This window comes from Muscardinus avellanarius, assembly GCF_963383645.1.
Source record: "Muscardinus avellanarius genome assembly, chromosome: 15".
NCBI lineage: Eukaryota > Metazoa > Chordata > Mammalia > Rodentia > Gliridae > Muscardinus > Muscardinus avellanarius.
The window spans coordinates 86,641,735-86,661,949 of NC_137801.1; the positions used below are offsets into that span (position 1 = coordinate 86,641,735).

The 20,215-nt window shown below is 50.3% G+C and overlaps 1 gene segment (V, D, J or C); it reads left to right on the plus strand.

Moving 5' to 3' along the window:
• Window positions 1-18,634: 18,634 nt before the first annotated feature.
• LOC308274041 (immunoglobulin kappa variable 1-12-like) lies at window positions 18,635-19,134 on the plus strand. The segment is given in 2 exons: window positions 18,635-18,689; window positions 18,812-19,134.
• The last annotated feature ends 1,081 nt before the right edge of the window (window positions 19,135-20,215 follow it).

Sequence of the window (20,215 nt, forward strand, 5' to 3'; positions counted from 1 at the left end):
AATGATCATCTTCTAAGAGCGAGATTCTGTTCTCCACGTGGTCTAATCGGTTGTTTGTGCTTTGAATTGAGGCCTTTACTTCATTAATTGCATCCTTTATCTCTTTTTGGCTCTCTCTGAGTTCTTTTCGAAGCACCTCTATTATTTCTACAGTTATTTTCCTGATTTGATCTTCTAGAAATCTCTGATTTTCTGTTTTATTGGGTTCTGATGTTGTGGGGTTGTGGGCATTCATTGCTCCAGTATTATTCCTCTTTCCCATGATTTAGGAAGTTTGTGCCTTCTCTGGGTTCTTCCCTTGGGTCACTATGACTTCACTTAAGGTGTTCTGGATCTCGAGTCAGTAGTATCTCAGACCCCACTACTCCTTTACTGGGTTGTACCACAGAGTATCTGACCCAGGCAGTCGATAGAGGCTGCTTTAGACTGTGGGGGGTGCCAGGTTGCACATTCTCCTATGGTGTGATATCTCTGCCACCGCCCCTCTCCCACTGGGTCAAGTCCCAGGGAGTACAGTACTGGGAATTCTCCTCTGTGGCCCGCAATTTGACTCACTGTTCTTGAGTATGCAGATGTAGCTGTATTGGACTCGGTGAATTCGCTGCTGCTGCCGCCGGTGGCAATATGGCGCCGCTGTTACGCCCTCGGCCGTGAGGCTGGCATATTTCTTCTTGGTTTTGATTTCCACTCTGAATCCCTGCAGTGTGTGCTGAGCTCAGCCACTGGGAGCTTTAGATGCTCCCTGCGCCGAGAAATCCCGCCTGGTTGTTCCGCAGCGGCTCACCTTGGCTTGCTGTAGCCGTTTGGTGAACTCGCCGCTGCTGCTGGCAGTAAAGCGCTGCTACCGCGTCCTCGGGCATGAGGCCGGTGTATCTTCTTTGTGGCTCTGAGCTCTGTTCTCAGTCTGCTTTCTCTCTGGAGCCTGGTGATTTTTTTGTTTCTCTGGTGATGGTGTTTTCTGGCTATGAAAGGCGCTGATTTTGTGGTAATGGAGATTGGTTGTTAGCGGGGCTCTTAAGCCCCGCTTTTCTCGGTCGCCATCTTCCCGGAAGTCCTTAAACAGAATGTTTCCGTGTGTACCTGATAAATCTGTACCTGTGTCCACTGTCCATCTCTGCTTGCAGGTGGCTGTGGGGACATCACGGTGACCCAGACCCCAGGCTCCCTGGAGAGAAGGTTTCCATTAGCTGCAAGTCCAGCCAGAGTCTTCTATCAAGTGCTGACAATAAGAACCGCTTGGTGTGGTACCAGTAGAAACCAGGACAGGCTCCTCAACTGCTCATCTCCTGGGCATCCACCAGGGCATCCCGGGGTCCCTGAGCGGCTCGGTGCAGCAGGTTGGGGACAGATTTCACTCTCACCATCAGCAGGTGAAGACGTGGCAGATTATTCCTACAGCGCCTCGCCCACGGTGCTGCAGCCTGGTACACAAACCTCCTCGCAGGGTCTCACCAGCTGCTTGTTCTGAAGACAGCCCTCTATTGATACCCTCACTCATCCATGGGAAGCGCTCCGGGACTCAGCAGAGGACTAAGGGTCTCAGTGTCTCTTTGATCCATCGTATGGAAGATCCCTGCAGGACAATGTTGTAAAGACCTCCATACTGAGCGTCTATCTCTCCTGTGACAGTTTACCACACACTCAGGCTTCACCATCAGACACTCACTTATTGTTCTGGACGTCGGAAGTCAATGCAGACTAAAGTCAAGATGCTCTCCCGGCTGCATTTCTACTGGGCGGCTGCAGGAGAGAATCTGTCTCTTGTTTTTCTAGTTTCTAGAGCTTTCCTGCATTTCTTACTCAGCACCCATTTTGGTTTCTCCATCAGCAACATTTCTCTTCTCTGACCCTCCTTCCGGGGCCACGTCTCCCTCTGAAGTCCCCCAGCTGCTTTCTGAATTTTCACACTAAGAAGCATTTCTTCTTCTCCTCCTCCTCCTCCTCCTCCTCCTCCTCCTCCTCCTCCTCCTCCTCCTCCTTCTTCATGATGGGTGTGATTTTGTGTTTTGTGGTCTCTCCCTTCCAGGTTTCAACTCTCATATGGATGAATAGAACTCAATGTTTTGTGTGTGTGTGTGTGTGTGTGTGTGTGTGTGTGTGTGTCTTTGTGTTTCTTTGGGTTTGAGTAGAAATCTCTTATGCAGAAGAATTTCAAACCACTGGCGGAGCACCCGGACATGAAGGAGGTGGGCTAACTGCCCCGTCCTGCCATGTGGACTCTCGCCGTGACTTCCTCCAACAGTGAACAGACAACGTGGACGAGGGGAGACATCCTTTTCGAGGAGAGTCCTGACACACACTCCCTCTGCCCAGTGACCACAGCTCACTTTGACGCATCATTCACGCTGGGGGTCTGGGCCACAGAGCCGCGCGTCATCAACCCCGTTGGCTGGCCTGACCAGTCACTGATGTGTACAGGTACGGATGCCTGATGGTCATCACTTCAAGCTTTCGTTTGCTATGATGGCGTTGTGTGGCTCAGTTCCTCCCCGGGTTAGGCAGCGCGAGTTCTTCCCATCGGGAGCGCTTTCTATTAGCTCCTATTTTCCTTTGTCATCTTTGCATGTTTTCTCTGGAATTCCTAAGTTTCTGATGCATCAAGATCACCCTACTTTTTAATTTTATGTTTTATTTTTGGTGGTACTGGGGATGGAACCCAGAGGCTTTCTATCTCTGGGCTACACTCCAGACCTATTTTATATTTTCTTTGGAAACAGGGTCTCACTAAGTTGCTGAGAGCCTCACTAAGTAGCTGAGGCTGGCTTCAAACCTGTGCAATCCTCCTTGTCTCAGCCGCCCAAGTGCAGAGATTACAAGCGTGCGCCACCACGCCCGGCTTTGGCTCCTATATTTGTTACCCCAGCCCTAATAGCGTCCACTTCTTCGAAGAGTCCTACCCGCTCCCCCTTAAAAAAATATTCTCTTATTGGTGCAGCACACGTTATATGAAGTTCAAAGGGATGGATCTCTACCACTCTGAACACGGCACTTGGAGAGCTTCCCCTCCAAGTGCTGGGAATAGAATCCCGAGTGGAATCCTGGGACTCCACCCCGCTCCCTCCCCTTCCCTGTACATGATGTTGAGATTGGCACTGATAATTTCATGTACCCGGGTAGCGAAATGGAAGTGTTTCCTTCGTCAAGTCTCCCTCCCTCCACTCCTCTCCCTCCCTCCTCCCCTCCATCACTCCACTGGGGTTCTCTTCCTGTATTTGGAATATTTCTTGAATCCTAATTTCTCTCTATCTTCCACATGTAAGAGGAAACATATGACCTTTCTCTTTCTGTGACTGGCTAACTATTCTCTAGATCGACCCATTTTCCTGCAAATGACAAAATGTTGTTACTCTTTGTGCCTGAGTAGAATTTCATTGTGGATAATTCACAATTGTGGGTAATTCCATAATCCATTACTCTGTTGATGGACATCTAGGCTGGTTCCACACTTGGACTTTGTGATTGAGCTGCTATAAACATGGATACACATGTATCACTAGGATATTCTGATTTTAATTTCTCTGGAAAGATGCCCAGGAGGGGTATCGCCGGGTCATACGGGGGTTCATATGACCATGCGGTGGTCCCAATCTCAGTCTCCCAAGGGATCTCCATGTTGATCTCTATAGTGGCTGCATTTGCAATTCAACCATTAGTGTTGTTCCTGTTTCCTCACATCCTTTTTTATTTTAAGTTTTTATTGGTGCACTGTAGTCAGACATCTTCCCACACTCTTGCCAGTATTTCCTGGCCCCTTTGCCTAGATAATGGTATTAAAAACTTCCTGTGGTCATTGCCTCTTGACCCTCACAACTGACGGTGAAAGGTTGTACACACACGTGTTATAACCTACTCTTACTACCTAAATGTAACCGTTTTTGTGTGGCACCGACTGTGTCAGTGTAAAGGTGGGCACGGGTCTGTACAGAGTCAGTGGTCTCTGATCCACTGTGACGCAGCTCCCCGCAGACCCCACCGCTTGCTAATCTCTAATTATCAGCCCAATGGGGAGAACTTGGCTCTTAGCATCTACCATGAGGTCAATTAATTATTCATTATTCATTATTCATTATTCTATTTGAGCAATGAGTTCAGTTTTGTTCTGGATTAAAGACTGTGACACAATTGGAAGTATATATTTGGCCTCTGGGCAAGTTCCTGCTACAGAGCTCTTAAAACCCTCACAATTTTCTGATCATTTGGAACATACACACAGTGGTCTGTGATACTTGTGTAAAATGCACACAGCAGATGTCCAGTACTAACATAATATCTACATAGTGGACTCTTAAAACTAACATGCTAGCCACACAGCTCTCCAGGACCACTTTAACATGCATGCAGTGGCTCCTAATACTAATATGATAACCCCAAAAGTGGCCTTTTAACATTAATAGCCACACAGTGGCCCTAATACTAAGACAGCAGTCACACTGTGCCCTTTGATAACAATATTTTATTTATATACATACATATATGTAAATAACACTTTGTTTATTTTTTCTGTGTTACTGGAAATGGAACCCAGGGGCATTCTACCTCCAAGCTACACCTCCAGCCCTATTTTTTATTCTTTATTTAGAAACAGGGTCTGACTGAGTTGCAAAGGGTCTCACTAAGTAACTGAGGCTGTCTTCGAACCTGGATCCTCCTTTCTCACTCCCCTGAATGCTGGGATTACAAGCGTGTGTCATCACACTGGCTAAATAATACTTTATATACATACGTGCAGTGTCATTTGATACTGAAGTAAATGGTCCAGTGGTCTCTAATACTAGTATAACATTCACACATTGATTCTGAAACTGCCCCGTGATTACTCCCAGGTCACCCCAAGACTCCCAGGAATGATTCCCAGCCTCCCAGAAGCTGTTCCGGGCTGTGTGAAAGCCCCTCTGACTGGCCTCTAGTCCCAGAGGGTCTGAGGGTCCTCTCAGTGCACTCCCCAGCTGGATGATGCTGAAATGATATGTTTCCTGTGAGTGGACATGTGGGGCCGGATCATCCCATTCTGCACAAAACACACAGAGAGTCCTGTGAGTTTTCTAGACACAAAATGAAACGTGAGAACCTGGATCTCATTTTGCTTAGCCCCGGACATGAAAGAACAAAGAAATTCCATATTTGCGATATAAACCATGAAATACGCCCCCTTGGCTCCCCCAGCATCTGGAAGACAAGGAAGCTGGGTCCTCATGCAGATCTGTTACTGGGGCCCATCAGTGATCAGCCCAGCAGTGGCCCCTGTCCTGGGTCTGCGGCTGCTGTCTCCTAGGGCGAGGCCTGCCCGGGTTCACCCAGAGCCAATGTGGCGGTGGCACACCCACCTGGATTTCATCTGTTAGCCAATGGAATTCCTCTGCAGAGCAGAAGGGACAGCAGAGAAAGAGCAGTTCCTCAGGGCTGCCTCTCCTATAGACGAGGACTCTGAGCCACGGCTGCAGCCCCCACCGGCTCCCAGCTTGGCCACATGGCTGAGCCCCCTCCTGATGAGACAGATGTAGGGCCCGGGAGGACACACCTTGGACTCAGGGGTGATGGACAGCAGGATTCCAGCTCAACCCAGGCAGAGGGTCAGAAAGGAGCACCCAGGCTGTGGGCAAGAGGCCAGCGTGGCCCTGGGGAGGAGGAGACCCAGTCTCTCTCTGGAGGAAGCAGGGACACTCCTATGTCCAGTGCCCCATGAGGATTGGAGGCCTTGGGGTTAAGCGTTTGTCCTGGGCACACGGGTTGTAATGGTAAAGCTGGGATTTGGAAGAAGCATGGGCCCTGGGTCAGCAAATGGCAGCTCCGGGAGGCCACTCCAAAGGCCCCTTCCCCTGCCACGGAAACAGCTGCACAGCTACATAAACACGCCCACCCACTCTCCAGGAGCCAGAGCTGGGGTCAGACCCACATCCCCAGTCACACCAGGAGTGTGGCCCAGGGCAGGTCACAGGGCCTCTCAGGCCTCCCAGTGTCCCCTGCTGCTACTTGGGGTCATCCTGATATCTCCTCCTAGGAAAATCACCAGGTGTTCATCTATACCTGTATTCCCTGTAAACCCTGCGGTCTGGGTCACGTGTCACCAATACACATAGACATGGGACAATCCCTAAGAGGGCGTGGGCAAGGACTAAGGGCACTCCACTCAGATCTGGGGCCCATGAGTGATCTAAAACAAGTCCTTCCCCTTGCAGTTGTGCACAACCTCTTGGCACCCAGTGTCTGAGGTGGAGACACTGCCCCCCTCTGGCTGGACCGTCCAAGGCTCCATGAGACTTATTTATATATTTATTTATGGTACTGGGGATGGCACTCAGGGGCATTCTACCTCTGAGCTATACCCTAGCCCTATTTTATTTTTTATTTTCAGATAGGGTCTCACTAAGTTGCAGAGGGCCTCACAAGTTGCTGAGGCTGGCTGCAAACCTAAGACCCTCCTGTCTCAGCCTCAGTGAGACTCTTGTCTTTTATAGAGACCACGTGCGTAGCATGCAAGACAGTATGTACACGTCAGGAATGGTGGAGATGCCACCACACTGGCAGAGCGTTTCCTCCTCCTCCTCCTCCTCCTCCTCCTCCTCCTCCTCCTCCTCCTCCTTCTCTCCTCTTCCTCTCCTCCTCTTTCTTCTCCTCCTCCTCCTCCTCCTCTCCTCTTCCTCTCCTCCTCCTCCTCCACCTCTTCCTTCTCCTCTTCCTCTTCCTTCTCTTCCTCCTCTCCTCTTCCTCCTCTCCTCCTCCTCCTCTCCTCTTCCTCTCCTCCTCTTTCTTCTCCTCCTCCTCCTCCTCCTCTCCTCCTCCTCTCCTCTTCCTCCTCCACCTCTTCCTTCTCCTCTTCCTCTTCCTTCTCCTCCTCCTCTCCTCTTCCTCTCCTCCTCTTTCTTCTCCTCCTCCTCCTCCTCTCCTCCTCCACCTCTTCCTTCTCCTCTTCCTCTTCCTTCTCCTCCTCTTTCTTCTCCTCCTCCTCCTCCTCTCCTCCTCCACCTCTTCCTTCTCCTCTTCCTCTTCCTTCTCCTCCTCTTCCTTCTCCTCCTCCTCCTCCTTCTCCTCCTCCTCCTCCTTCTTTTTCTTCTCCTCCTCCTCGTTCTCCTCGTCCTCCTCCTCTTCCTCCTCCTCCTCAGAACCAGGGCACAAACACAGTGGGTGCTAATCATGAGGGGTTTGGCTAGTCCTCCCCAAAATGGCATTTCATATGAACTTGAACAAAAATCTACAAAGTGTATTTTTATTTTGTACCTTTAACATGTCAGGCAATTCAAAACGTTCAGAAGGACTAGATATTTCCAGAAAGTCCTTAGCATTGTCTGTTTAGCAGTAATGTGTGGCGCCTCTCACAGGTGGGGAAAGGGAGCTCGTAACCAGGGGAGGGGAGAGATAGGTCAGGAGAAATCAAATAAGGGGAAGCTGGGAAGGAAAGGAGGACGGCAGCTCTAAATCCAAACACCCCACCATGGGCCTCCTTCACTCTGCCTCCCAGCCTGAAGGTCCAGGATGGAAAATTCAGTTAGTTGGTGCATATATAGTTTGTTATCTTATGGAATGTATGAGACTTGGGTACAGCTGGAGGGCTCTCCATCCTGCAGGGAACTCAGCCCGAAGACTCTGAGAAGGACCAGACCATCACCCCTGCTCTGTGCGTTTTAGACTGCCACCACGCGCTCTTGAGGAGCGTTACCAAGTTTCCTATAAAAGGAGAGCCATGCACCCCAAAGCAGCCTTTCTGCTCGGCCTCTGCCTTCTGTTGCTCTCTTCCCCCACCCGTCTCCTCCTTAAAGGACACTAGGTGGAGACAAAGCCCATGGTACACAGCTCAGAGGCTCTGGGACAGTGACATTGTCCTGTCACAGGAGGGACCCGAGGCTGGGAGCTCTCTGCCCAGCTCCTGTCTGTGCCAGGCTCACGGGGCTGCTGGGACGCTGAGCACCACGGGCCGTGGACCCCCTCATGCAAGTTCTTGAATCTTTCCTATTTACTCTTGTGAAGCACATTGACCTCCCCTGACAACAGAGGCCGTCCCAGGAAGATTCACGGAGTGGATCAGGATGGGGCCAGACCTGTGATAGGTCGAGGGCCGCAGTGATAGAGACGTGGCCGCCATGTGCCGTCAGGACGACCTGTCCTGCTGCATTCAGAGCAGGGGGCGCAGGACGTGTGGAGGAATCCACTAGACAGTCAGCAGAGGCTCTGGGCTGCGCAGAGGAGGAGGGAGGGAGGGAGGGGCGGTGGGTCAGTGTGTCCCAGCCTGTGCCCAGAGTCCTCAGGCACCTGTATTTGTGAGGCCTCAGCGTGGGTTCTGAGCATCAAGGGCTCCGGCTCTGTGTGGGAGGGACGTGTGCTGAAGTACCCACGGGGTCTCATGCTCAGGGTTTCACACTCTTCAATGTATTGGGCTGGCCCTGTGGCACACCCTGTAATACCAGTAGATGGGAGACAGACAGGTAAAGGCCAACTTCAAAAGCTTAGTGAGACTGATTAAAAAAAAAACCCAATAAGAATGGCTGGAGATGTAAGTCATAGGTAGAACTTTCTGGGCTCAACCCCAGCACCAAGATACTAAGAAGAAAAATAAAAATAAGAAAAATGATGCTACACAAAAAGTACAATTTATCAACACATTCAGTTAATAATGAGTTTACCACATGCACACAAACGGCCTGTGATTTCCACATTTCATTGAACACACAAGGTCCTTTTATTCCAAGTAGAACAGACTGCCCAGCACCAGGCTTGGGCTGGTCCCTGCTGACTGACCGTGGGTCTCAGCCCCTCAGGACAGTGACACAGCGCTGCCTCAATGGCCCCTCGCAGCCAGGCCAGCTCTGAGCTCCTGGCCTCTCACCCTCAGGGCTGTGGGCTCAGCTCCAGGGTGTTGGGCGCTGCCCCTCCCTGGCTCCCCTGTCAGGCAGCCCCATGGGCAGAGCTCTGCTCAGATATCTCCTCTCATTGAACCTAACTTAGAGCATAGTTGTCTTGAAAATGGGGTAAATTTTAAACCTACACAGCAGCCAGCCCCACTCTGTGGTGTATTGATTCCAGGTCTGTCCCGCTGTGCCGGTGATCACAGGAGCCTCCTCCCTCCCAGGGCAGGAGCCGGCTCAGAGGGCTCAGGGACCAGCTCAGAAAGGGGATGTAAGAGGAGCGAGGGGGCAGTTTCTGGGAAAGATCATGATTTTTCTGAAAAGAGGTGAAGCTCTTCATGATAAAACGCTTCCTGAATGGCTAAGAGGGGGCTTGATGCAGAGACATGGTGTCGCTTCTGAGGCTGCGAGGCAAGATTGATCCGTGAAGAGGACTAATGAGTCACCACCAGAGTGTCGAGTGATCCAGTGCTGTGCCCAGAGAGAAACAGGCCTTTCCAAGGGAACCGTGCAAGCCTTGTCTGACCGGGGCCATTAGGGACGCTGTGCCCAAGCGTGGGACTGAGAGCAGCAGCCGCAGCTGTGCCCAGCCTGCCCGGCCCTGTGATTTGCATGTGCCCAGAGCACAACCCACGGCCCTGAGGGCTTCTTAACAGGCTGCTGCACCTGTGAGGAGTCAGTGCCCTCAGGACCCAGCATGGACATGAGGGCCCCCGCTCAGCTCCTGGGGCTCCTGCTGCTCTGGCTCCCAGGTGAGGAGGGCAGCGTGGGAATTTATGCATCCTTGTGCAGTCAGGGATGGCTGGATCTCCAGGAAATTCCTGTATAATACAATTATGGTGTGGATATTTGCTTCTGTGTTTTCAATCTCAGGTGGCAGAGGTGACATCCAGATGGCCCAGTCTCCATCCTCCCTGTCTGCATCTCCAGGAGACACAGTCTCCATCACCTGCCGGGCCAGTCAGAGCATTGGTTATGCTTTAGCCTGGTATCAGCAGAAACCAGGGCAAGCTCCCAAGCTCCTGATCTATGGTGCATCCAGTATGCAATCCGGGGTCCCCTCGAGGTTCAGCGGCAGTGGATACGGGACAGATTTCACTCTCACCATCAGCAGCCTGCAGCCTGAGGATGTGGCCACTTACTACTGTCAACAGTATGCTAGTTACCCTCCCACAGTGATAGAGGCCATGACATAAACCACCCAGGGGCAGAGTGTGAGGCTGGGCGGCCCCAGCTGCTCCTCCTGCCATCTCCAGCTGCTGAGAGCCTTTCTCAGACGCACCAGCTCTGAGGCCCCTGGAGCTTTGGTAGCAGGGCCAGGAGGCTCCTCTGCACCTGACTCTCTTCCTCCTGCTCAGCCCAGCAGCGCAGGCCAAGGATGCGTCTCCTGCATCAACAACACACTTGGTCACTGCACGTGAGGGGCCTGGGATAAAGCATCTGGGCTCCACACAGCAAAGAAGAAGCCCCTAAGTATTCTTTTTTTTTTTTTTTTTGGTGGTACTGGGGTTCCTGGAAGCCCTTCTACCTCCGGGCTACACTCCCAGACCTCTTTTTACATTTTATATTTGGAAACAGGGTCTCCTAAGCCAGCGCGCGCGGCTGGCTTTGAACCTGTGCGATCCTTCTGTCTCTGCCTCCCAAGCGCGGGGATTACAAGCGTGCGCCACCACGCCCGGCCAACCCCTAGGTATTCTAAGTAAGACACGTTTAAGTGAAGAAAATGAGAGTCTAGCAGAGTGTGGTGACACATGATTGTGAACCCAGTACTTGGGACGCTGAGACAGGAGGATCCCAGGTTTGCGGCCAGCCTCAGATACTTAGTGAGGTCCTCTGCAACCTAATGAGACCCTGTTCCAAAATAAAGAATAAAAAATCAGGCTGGGGGCATAGCTTAGAGGTAGAATGTTCCTGGGTTTAATCCTCAGTACCACAAAAAATTTTTTTGTGGGGAAAAATTTTTTCCTCGCAATTTAGTGAGATCCTATTTCAAAATAAATAATCAAAGCTGGGCGTGGTGGCGCATGCTTGTAATCCCTGCGCTTGGGAGGCTGAGACAGGAGGATCGCGCAGATTTGAAGTCAGTCGCACTGGCTTAAGAGACCCTGTTTCAAAAAAATTATATATATATATATATATATATATATATATATATATATATGTCTGGGAGTATAGCCCAGAGGTAGAAGGGCTTCCAGGAACCCCAGTACCACCAAATAAATAAATAAATAAATAAAAAATATGGCTGGGGGTGTAGCTCGGAGGTAGAATATTCCTGGGTTCAATCCCAATATCGATCGCAAAAATAAATAAATAAATAAATAAATAAATAAATAAATAAATACAAAGATAATGAGAGTCTAACTGCAGGCTTTAAAAAGGTGGGCTCATGTTGATACTGTGTGATACAGTGTGGTATTTCTATATATGTACACATTGTGTGGCTATCAAATTTGCATAATTTTTACATTTATCACCTTCAGATTCATATTCTCTTTCTCTGTCTCTGTCTTTCTCTCTCTCTATCTCTTTTTCTCTCTCTCTTTCTATGGTACTAAAGATTGAACCCAGGACATTTTACCTCTGAGCAACACCTCTATCCCCCCCTTTTTTTTTGCAGTACTGGGGATGGTACCTAGGAGCATTCTACCTCCAAATGACACCCCTGCCCTATTTTTTATTCTTTATTTTGAAACGAGGTCTCACTGAGTTGCAAAGGGCCTTACTAAGTAACTGAGGCTGGCTTTGAACCTGCACACTCCTGTGTCAGCTGGGATTACAAGCGTGCACCCACCACACCCAGCTCACCTCTATCCCTTTTTATTGTTTACTTTGAAACAGAGTCTGGCTAAGTAGCTACTTGTTGAGGCTGGCCTCTAACCTGCAATCCTTCTGTCTCTGCTTCCTTAGTACTGGGATTACAGGTACTAGAGAATTAGTGGGATTATACCAACACATAGAAGCATTTGCCATTTCTTTGTGCTGAGCCCTTCCAAGGACTGAGGGTCGACAGCCAAAACGCAGGTTCTAGAAATGTAGGTGTCTGACCCTCTCCAGCTGTCAGTGTGCATCTGTCCTGGAAGGCGTTAGCCCTGTGACCTCAGCCTCAGCCTGACTGGCAGCCGAGGGTGAAGCTCTGATGCCCTCAGCTGCTGGAGCCCACAGGGGTCTCATCCTCATCCCTCTGCCTGTGTCTCAGCCCAGGTCTGACGGGCGGCTGAGCATCCTCTCCTCCTGATTTCCACATCTCAGGGAGGACGCTCATTGAGCATCTCCAGGAACCTATAGAGGGACAAGAGTCCACGGCCATTGTGCCTCCAGAGTGACAGTGAGGGTGGGAATTGACAGCTGACTGCCCAGGGTCCCCACCATCCCCACCTCGCAGAGCTGACCAGTTAGGAGATGGCTCTACAATGCGCTGGGCAGGGTTTCCACATGGGATTATCAAGCTTGGGATCATAGCAAGCATTTCTGATCATCATGTCATACATAACAAATATTTGTAATAAATACTTGGCTAAGAAATAACAAGGCTTTCTACAGCACATGCCAACACAGGGGATATAACCTTTTCCTCTAATATAAAAACTTCATGATGCCAAACTTGCCCAGAGCATCCTGAGCGTCACTGGTTGGTCCAGTGCTCAGCAGCAGAGCCAGCTCACACCACTGATGAGGGTCTGGCTTTAGTAGAAAACAGACCCATAGAAGGCTCGACAGGCATGTTCCGGTGGATGTGTGCCCAGATAAGGTGATCCGTAAGAAAAGTACTTAAAGTCGAATGCTGCACAGTTCACCTTAGAGTATTCTTAGCCCCAGAAGCCACTTTGGGCTCTGTCACAGAGGAGCCTCCTGGAGCGGCCCAGCCACTGTAAAGTGTATCTAGGATGTTAATGGCTTAGTGTCGGGACCCACCAGATTTTTCAATGATTTGAAAAAAAAATGATCTGAAAAGACAGATGTAAAAAAAAAAAAAGTACACGAGCCAGGCGTGGTAGTGCACGCTTGTAATCCCCGCACTTGGGAGGCGGAGACAGGAGGATCACGCAGGTTTGAAGCCAGCCGTGCTGGCTTAAGCCACCCTGTTTCAAAATATAAAATAGGTCTGGGAGTGTAGCCCAGAGGTAGAAGGGCTTCCAGGAACCCCAGTACCACAAAAACAAAAACAAAAACAAACAAAAAAACCCTCTAAGCCATAAAGGTAGCAAGAGACTCATGCTTTTGCTCTTAGAGATTACACACAGGTACACTGACTGCAATTAGTGCCGCTGTTTTCCTCCTCTTCTTTGTGAGTGGGCTTTGATATATGATATGTAAACCTAATGTGTTACTTCAAAGCACCCATAGTTGATAGGCAACCCATATAGCCCAATATGACCCAATAAAACAGTAGAAAAAGATAATTACCCTTTTTTTTTTTTAAGTAAACTACACTGCCCAGAGACAAAAGTCTCCAGCTGCCTAAGAAATGGTTTACTAGTCCTTTGTCTCAGTAATGCTGATAAGAACATACCAATGAGAAAACTACTTAAGGGCCATGGTGTGAGAGGGGGCAGAATTCCATATACCCAACAGTCCTTATATAAGCTTCATCTTTCACAAATACTCTGCATTGTACTCAAACCTTTCACAACTTGCTTTTAAACTTTTGATTTTATCCTCGTCTTTTCTTTCCCATTTGGGATAATCTTAAGATAAACGTTAGTTTATCATGCAATATGCTATATTCTTCTCAAAATATTCTTTCCTTTTTATCTTTTCTTACTAAAACTTCTCATACTTGTGTACCTTTTTTTTTTTTTTTTTTTTTTTTGGTGGTACTGGTGTTCCTGGAAGCCCTTCTATCGCTGGGCTACACTCCCAGACCTATTTTTATACATTTTTAAAATTTGGAAACAGGGTGTCTTAAGCCAGCACGGCTGGCTTCGAACCTGCGAGACCCTTCTGTCTCCACCTCCCAAGCTCGGGGATTACAAGCGTGCACCACCATGCCCGGCTCGTGTACCTTTTTTTTTACATCTGTCTTTTTACATACAGATTCTTTTCTGCTTTAATTCCTTTTTTGACTTTATATGTTGGGACAATTTTTTAAACTCTTTAACAAAGTAGAAAACAAACCAAAATCATCTATCCAAGTTTTAAAGTGGTCTGGACTTCAAATAAATACAGCTTTCTTTCTCAGAAATGTACATTTTAGTGAGGACTGACTGACACAATAAGCCTCTACATAATCTTGAACAATACCTTATCTTGGTACAAGCAGTACTGCAAAGGAGGGAAAAAGAGCAGCTTAGTGTTTTTTTTTTTTTTTAATGGGGTTTTCTTCCTTTCCTGTCATTATATTTCTTTCTAGCAGCCACGCCTGGGTCTCTGGCATGACTAAGAAGGAATGAGAGAAGTGGAGATTATCGCAGGGGCAGTCTCCATCTTGAGTAAAGCAGTGTTCAAGGGCTGTCCCAATATGCTCTGAAAAGTTACCTTATGAGAGGACCTTAGACCAGGGCCACAGGCAATGCAGGCGTTCTGGCAGCCATGTCCTTGATGAACCAAACAGACTGTAACTCCACCTTTAGGGTTGCTCAGGGCTCTTCAGTCTTAACCTAGGTGATAGGAATATGAAGAGGTGGCTCTGGAACCCATCATTGTGGACTTGGGGTCAAAGACATCAGATTTTCCCTGCTGCTATTGGGATCACCCTGATATTACCTCCTAGGAAAATCATCAGGTGTCCACACTTACCTGTATTCCATGGAATCCTGAGCCTGAGTCACATGTCACTAATATACGAATAGACATGGGACGATTCCAAGGAGACTAAGAGAACTCTACTCAGCTCAGACCTGGTTCCCACAGATGATCTGAAGTCCCTCCCCCCTGTGTCTGCATTTCCCTCTCAGCACCAAGTGCCTGAGGTTGAGAGACGGTTTCCCCCTGGCTTAGACCTTCCAAGGCCTCCAGTTATACTCAGAATCAGCACAGTGCCTCCTCTTGGCCTATGAGGTATGTGTCCCATAAGACCCTTCAGGGACAGCAGCCTTCTGGTGTCCAGGGCTCATGGCCTCTCCCCTTGAGTGGCTCAGGCTTGGATGGTTTCTAAGGAATTGAGTAGGGCAAAAGCCATGGGACATTCCTCACAATATTGAGCCGTAGGAAGTCAGGAACTTCTGTCTGGCTCTTTCTCTGCTCTGTTCTTTCTCAGATCACTCTCTATTTCTTCCTTTTCCAGGGAATTGAGCTGAGACCTGATGTGATGCCCTGTAGCCTGCCCTGGAAATACAATCTAACGTAACTGGTCCTGCAGACGGGAAAGCACCGAGGCTTAGCCAAGCTGGATCCCACCAATGATGCTGGACTGAGCTCGAGGCAGAGCCTCCCTACACACAGCTCCCAGCATGAGCAGGGCTGACCCCTCTAGTCATTGTGGACCCAGCAGAAGTGTCACCTCAGTGAGACTTGAGACTTGTCCTGTATAGAGAGAGACCATGGACACAGCTCAGAGCAGCATGTACAGGCCAGGAGCGATGGAGACGCTGGCCTCATCCCACCACACAGGCAGAGCACCCTATGTGTGCTCCTCCCCCAGAGAACTAGGGTGCAACATAATGTATTCCAGATGGGAAGATCTTGGCTAGTCCTCCCCAAAATACCATTTCATATGAACTTCAACAAAAAAAGTGCCGGGCGTGGTGGCGCACGCTTGTAATCCCAGCATTCGGGAGGCTGAGACCTGGAGGATCGCGGTTCGCGGACAGCCTCAGCTACTTAGTGAGGCCCTCTGCAACTCAGTGAGACCCGGTTTCAAAATAAAGAATAAAAAAATAGGGCAGGGGGTGTAGCTCGGAGGTCGAATGCCCCTGGGTTCCATCTCCAGACCCGAAAAAAAAAAAAAATTTACAAAGCGTATTTTCATTTTGTACCTTTAACATACCAGGCAATTCCGAACACCTAGAACGACTAGATGTTTCCCCAGATTCCTTAGCATTGTCTGTTTAACTGTAATGTGTGGTGCCTCGCCCAGGAGGGGGAAAAGGGAGCTTTGAGCTGTTTTACAAAGGGGAAGAGGAAGAGATAAAATAGGAGAAATCAAATAAGAGGAAGCTGGGAAGGAAAGGAGGGCTTCAGCTGTAGATCTAAGCACTCCACCATGGCCTCCTTCACTCTGCCCCCAGCCTGATTCCTAACAGGTCCAGGGCTGCAAACTCAGATAATTGGTGCACATATAGTTTGTTAGCTTATGGAATGTAGGAGACTTGGGTACAGCTGAAGCGCTCTCCATCCTGCAGGGAACTTCAGCCTGAAGACGCTGAGAAGGACCAGAGACCATCATCTCTGCTCTGTGCTTGTGTTAGACTGACACCGCGCTGCTCTGCTGTAGCTCTACCAAGTCTCTTATGAAAGGAGAGCCATGCACCCCAAAGAAGCCCTTTCTGCTCTGCGTCTCTGTCTTGTCTCTGTCTCTTCTCTCCCCACCCCACCCCTCTTCTCTTTAAAGGCCACTAGGTGGAGACAAACCCCACAGTACAGAGCACAGGGCCTGGGCTCAGGAGCCCTGGGACGGTGGCAGTGGTCCTGTCAGATGAGGGATCTAAGTCTTGGAGCTCTCTGTCCAGCTCACATGGCTCCCACTGCTCCTGGGACACTGGGTACCATGGGCTGCGGACCCCTTCGTGCAAGTCTGGTATGTTTCCTATTTACTCTGGGATGTATATTAACCTTCTCTGACAACAGAGGTCCTCCCAGGAAGATTCATGGAGTGGGTCAGGATGCGTCAGCAATGGGCCTGACCTGTGAAATCAAGGGCCTCAGTGATGTAGACGTGGCCGCCATGTGCTGTCAGGACGACCTGTCCTGCTGTATTCAGAGCAGGAGGGGCAGTGACTAGGAGACACAGTGACCGGAGGCTCTGGTGCTGCTCCGAGAAGGAAGGAGTAGAGGGAGAGGGATGTGGCCTCAGTGTGTCCCCAGCCAGTGCCCGGAGTCCTCAGCCATGGGCACGTCACTGCTGTGTCCACAGGGCCTCAGGGGGTCCTGAGCTTCAAGACGCTCAGGCTCTGTGGTGGGCGAGGAGGTTTGCTGAGGCACCACGTGGGGCCTAGTGTTCATGCCCCACGGCCCACAGCTTACAATACTGTGTTAAATCAAGTGTGGTAGCCCTCCCTTGAAATCCTAGAATTTGGGAGGCTGAGCTAGGAGGATCTCAGGTTAGAAGCCATACTCAGCAACTTAGTGAGACTCTGTACTGAAATAAAAAACAAAAAGTGCCAAGAGTGTAACTCATGGCTAGAATGTCCCTGCACTCTATTCTCAGTACCAAAATAACGATAATAGTAAAACCAAAAGAAATAACGTAGTATTTTCTACAAATAATTAAAAGTATAATTCATCAACATGTTAATATAATAATGAATTTCTACATGTACACAAAAGGCCTGCGATTTTCAAGTTTAACTGATTATACAAGGTCCTTTTATTCCAAGTAGAACAGACTGACTGTCTGCCAGGCTCTGGGCTGGGCTGGTCCCTGCTGACTGACCGTGGGTCTCAGCCCCCCAGGACAGTGAACAGTACTGACTCAGTGTCCCCTCGCAGCCAGGCCAGCTCTGAGCTCCTGGCCTCTCACCCTCAGGGCCGTGGGCTCCTGGCGTGGCTCAGCACCAGGGTTTTGGGCGCTGTCCCTCCCTGGCTCCTCTGCCAGGCAGCCCCGTGGGCAGAGCTCTGCTCCCAGGCCTTTGCCCAGGGCTCAGCAGAGCAGCTGCTCCTCACAGCCCAGCAGAGCCCACAGCTCTGACCCGGCCCAGGGTTCAGAACCTTATTCCAAATCTCCTCCCTGTTCCATGGCGTCTCCAAAGCCCGTCAGGACCTCGATGCACAGGCGCATTTCCAGTTGCTGATCTAAGCTCCTCTCCTGGGCAAGTAGCAATTTGACCTCAGTGACATCCTCACGGCCAGCTTGTCCCAGCCCTGCAGGCAAAGTGACCTTCAGACCTCTCTTTCCCTGTGACCTAAACCTAAAAGCACAGTGGTATTGAAAATGGAAGCCAGGTGTGGAGGTGCACGCCTGTAATCCCAGTAGTAGGAGGATGAGACGGAGGATTGCATGTCATGACCAACCTCAGTGACTTAGTGAGGCCCTCCACAACTTAGTGGGACCCCAGTTTAAAATAAAAATAAAGCAGGGCTGGGGTGTAGCTCAGAGTTAGAACGTCTCTGGGAATACAGAGAACCAAAAAAAAAAAAAAAAGTGGAGTAAAATTTAAAACCCGCAGAGTCACCAGTCCCCCTTTTCACCTCTGTCCTGCTGTGTCTGGTGGTAACAGGGTCCTCCTCTCCCCCAGGGCAGGAGCAGGGCTCAGAGGGCTCAGGGACCAGCTCAGAAAGGGGACCAAGAGGGACAAGGGGGTGACAGATTCAGGAAAGGTTGCGACTCCTCTGAAGAGGGAAGGTGGGAGCTTCACAGTGAAAACCTCCTCTAGCGCGCGTGAGGGGACGCGATGCAGACACTGCGTCACTTCTGAGGCCACGAGGTTTCAACAGCAACACTGATCCATGAAGAAATCACCAGCCAAAGAATGTGGATGAATGTGGGCTGTGGCCCCAGAGAAACACGCTCTCTGCAGGGAAATCGGTGTGACCCTGGTCTGTCGTGGGTCACTAGGGACACTGTGCGTGTGACTGAGAACAGCTGTGCCCAGCCTGCCCGGCCCTGTGATTTGCATGTGCCCAGAGCACAGCCCACGGCCTGAGGGCTTCTTAACAGGCTGCTGCACCTGTGAGGAGTCAGTGCCATCAGCACCAGCATGGACATGAGGGCCCCCGCTCAGCTCCTGGGGCTCCTGCTGCTCTGGCTCCCAGGTGAGGAGGGCAGCGCAGGAACTTACTGGATCAGTGTGGTCAGGGATGGCCGGCCCTTCAGGACAGTCCTCTTGTAATGTGATTAATACTGTGAATATTTCTTTCTCTGTTTCCATCTTCAGGTGGCAGGTGTGACATCCAGATGATCCAGTCTCCATCCTCCCTGTCTGCGTCTCCAGGAGGCACAGTCACCATCACTTGCCGGGCCAGTCGGGGCATAAACAATTGGTTAGCCTGGTATCAGCAGAAACCAGGGCAAGCCCCTAAACTCTTGATCTATGATGCATCCAGTTTGCAATCCGGGGTCCCCTCGAGGTTCAGCGGCAGTGGATCAGTGACAGGTTTCACTCTCACCATCAGCAGCCTGCAGCCTGAGGATGTGGCCACTTACTACTGTCAGCAGTACTTTGATTGGCCTCCCACAGTGATAGAGGCCATGACATAAACCACCCAGGGCAGAGTGTGAGGCTGGGCGGCCCCAGCTGCTCCTCCTGCCGCCTCCAGCTGCTGAGAGCTTTTCTCAGAGGCACCAGCTCTGAGGCCCTGGAACTTTGGTAGCAGGGCCAGGGAGGCTCCCCTGCACCTGACTCTCTTCCTCCTGCTCAGCCTAGCAGCGCAGCCCTGATCCCTCCTCTCCTGCTGTAATGGAGGACACAGACCACTGCACCTGAGGAGGGAGGTGTCAGCAAGAGTTGGGGTTTTTCATAAACTGTTGTGGATGCATCGGAATCATACAGCATAGTGAGAGTCAAAGTGCTGCAAACCTCCACGTCCATGTCACTGGGTGTGGGGAGCAGGACACAGGCTGCCCTTGACAGAAGGAGAAGGCGCTCCAAGCAGTCAAGTCAGAATCGTTTATATACTGGGATGAGAATGAAACTGTAGCCTTTCGAAGGTCTGGGGTGTGGTAGTGAAAACTGCAGACAGAACGCAGCAGCAGCAACAAAAACAAAAACAATAGCAGATAATTGAACTGAGGGTTTCCTTTGGCCTCTCTGCAGAAAGATTGCATCTTGAAAGAAATCTGCAGAAATTGTTTTACTCTAGATAATTGTTGTCCAAGCAGGAACATTTGAAAAGCCAGGGATATGAACTAGGGAAGCAGAGGCTGCAGTGAGAGATTCCCTCCTGGGCCCGAGCCAGAGCCCAGGCTCCACTTAGGGACCGGTGCGTGACCTGCGCTCTCACCCTGCCTGACTCCAGGGCGGCTGCCCGCGGCCTGCAGCCCCACCTGGCACTCTGAGTCCTCACCTCGGTCCAGCTCCGTCCTCCTCTGACTTCTGCATCTCACGGGAGGCTCCACATTCAGCATCCCACAGCAGCCAGAGGGGAAGGGCATTCTGGGAGATGTCTTCAGAGGTGATGGTGCCCACAGCGTGAGGTCAGCCCACCTCCCCGTGTGCTCAGGGTTCTCAGCGGTCAGAACGTGAGCAGGGGCATGGTCCAGAATGGCTTTACACCTTTTTCTAAGTATATAAAGCAGCTGGCATGTCGGAATCAGAGCAACACGCTTCACTAAGTCATGG